The sequence below is a fragment of the Nerophis ophidion genome, linkage group LG11 (genome assembly GCF_033978795.1).
Source record: "Nerophis ophidion isolate RoL-2023_Sa linkage group LG11, RoL_Noph_v1.0, whole genome shotgun sequence".
Taxonomy (NCBI): Eukaryota; Metazoa; Chordata; class Actinopteri; order Syngnathiformes; family Syngnathidae; genus Nerophis; species Nerophis ophidion.
Window position 1 is genome coordinate 494,705 of NC_084621.1, and position 2,543 is coordinate 497,247.

Genomic DNA, 2,543 nt, shown 5'->3' on the forward strand with positions numbered 1-2,543 from the left:
ATCATCACACACATCTGACACAGAGGATGAAGACGTACAGGAAGTGTTTAGACATGCTAACACTAATCGCAAAATGCTCGATTGGAGACTCGTGGCCACCAGAAAGATTCTGGTGATCGGAGACTCCAACCTGAGCCATATACCTCCTTTTACTGTGCCCGATCTCCAAATAGACAGCTACCCGGGGGCAAATTTCCGCCACGCGGAAGCCATCCTGTCCAAGACAAGATCCACGGTCCAGGTGGAGGTTCTAGTCCTAGCTTTTGGTATCAACAACCGTGAGCAGAAGGTGAAGGAGACCACACTCAAACAGCTCCAAGGGGCACTCCGGGCAGCCAGGAAGACATTCCCACATGCCCGATTGCTGATCCCCCTGATAAATTTTTCAGCTTCTCTGCCTGTTGAGCAACAGAACAATCTGGAGATGCTGAACGAATATATCAGGAATCATTATGCTCACATCCCGGCCCTGGACAGCCGGGTATTTGATACTCGCAGTGACCTGATCCACTGGACTCGGGACACAGCCGTGCGCATGTTGGAGCACTGGCTCGAATCGTTAAACTAGGCACCCCCAAAATCCCGAAAAATCGGGGGGGTAGTAAGAACGTAGTAAATTTGGCCCTTAGTTTTACGCCAACCCCCTCACAGGTTTCCCTGCTCAACAAGGGCCTCAACTTCATCCCCTCCTCTAATCTGTGTAGTGACTGGCACCAGCAGTTGAGGTTTGACCTCCAGCACTATCACAGACGTGTCAAACTAGCCTTGTATTATGAGAAACAGGACCATCTCATACCCAAACCCTTCACAGCCCGCTCCCACTGGGAGCCCTCACCTGGACTCTTGCCTCCGGAATTCCAGGCATTGGTCCAGGCTGACGGGCTCACATTGTCCGGTTCGGGCTGTGCACCTGCGGTTCCCCCTAACCTGACACGCGAGGAAGTTGAGGCCCTTGATAGTCTTAAGTGCAATAAGCACATTGTGATCAAGCCTGCCGACAAAGGCAGTGCTGTTGTCATTTTTGACAGATCACAATACATATGGGAGGGCTCTCGGCAGTTGAGTGACACTACATATTATAAACCGCTGCCTGAACCTATTTACCCCGAAACTATCCCCATGGTAGAAAAGATTATTCATAATCTACTACTTAAAAAGTTTATCAATTCGAAACAAGAAAAGTACCTCCTTGGTGAGCCGGATCCCCGCCCCCGCAGATTTTACATGCTCCCTAAGATCCATAAGGAGCCAGAGCAATGGAGCAGGCCCCATGAGATACCGCCGGGCCGCCCCATTGTATCTGACTGCGGGAGCGAGACGTATAGAACGGCAGAGTACATCGACCATTATTTAACGCCACTCTCCCTTCTACACGGCAGCTACATCAAGGACACTTACGATTTCATTGATAAGATTAAAAATGTGCACCTTCCCCCAGATGCCATCTTATTTACGATTGATATTGACAGCCTGTATACTAACATTGATATCGAGGAGGGTATCCGGGCTGTCAAAAATGTCTTCCACAGGTATCGTGACGTCAGCAGGCCTGAGAAGGAGCTCTTGGAGCTCCTTGATATTAATTTGAGGCGAAACGATTTTGAGTTCGATGGTCGTTTCTACCTCCAAATTAAGGGCACTGCTATGGGCAAGAAATTTGCACCTGCGTACGCCAACATTTTTATGGCAGAATGGGAGACATCTGCTTTGGCCTCTTGCCCAAAACGTCCCGAACATTATTTTCGGTACCTGGATGACATCTGGGGTGTTTGGACTCACTCTAGTGAGGAGTTCAGCGTGTTTTTAAACACGCTCAACACGCACAATAAAAATATCACCATCAAGTCGACCACGAGTCACACATCCGTCGACTTCTTGGACACCACGACATTCAAGGGTCCGAATTTTGCTAAAACGCAACTTTTGGCGGACACCCATGCGCTCCTTTACAAAAGCAGCTTCCACCCCAAGCACACATTTGCGGGGCTGGTGAAATCCCAACTCCTGAGGTTTCATCGTATTTGTACTAGGCAGGAGGATTTCCTGGTGGCCGCGAAGACCCTCTTTACTGCTCTGAAGAGGAGGGGCTATTCCAGGTCCTTCCTCAGAAGACAGTTGAGGGTCTTCCTGGACCCGAAGGGACCTCCTCCTGGTACGGACATGATTCCTCTTATCACCACCTACTCTCCTTCGGCCGTCAGGGTCGTGAGAAAAGTCAAAACCCATTTCCGTACATTCTCGGAGAGTAGCGGGAGGCTGCAGGGGCACTATGTGGTACCGGCCTACCGGAAGAACCCCAACTTGAATGATATGTTGGTCAGGGCCAGGGTCAGCCCACTGGGAGACCCACCCTCCGCCCAGAGGGACGCCCTTGTCCGACACGCGCCGTGGTTTGTGAACCCCCAGAACCGCAAGGTTTTCCAACCACTGTGTCGTGGCGGACTACATACACAAAACTGTGTTTATGTCATTCGCTGTCAACGATGTGGCAATATGTACGTGGGCGAGACGGGCAATACCTTAGCTAGGAGATTCGCCCAACA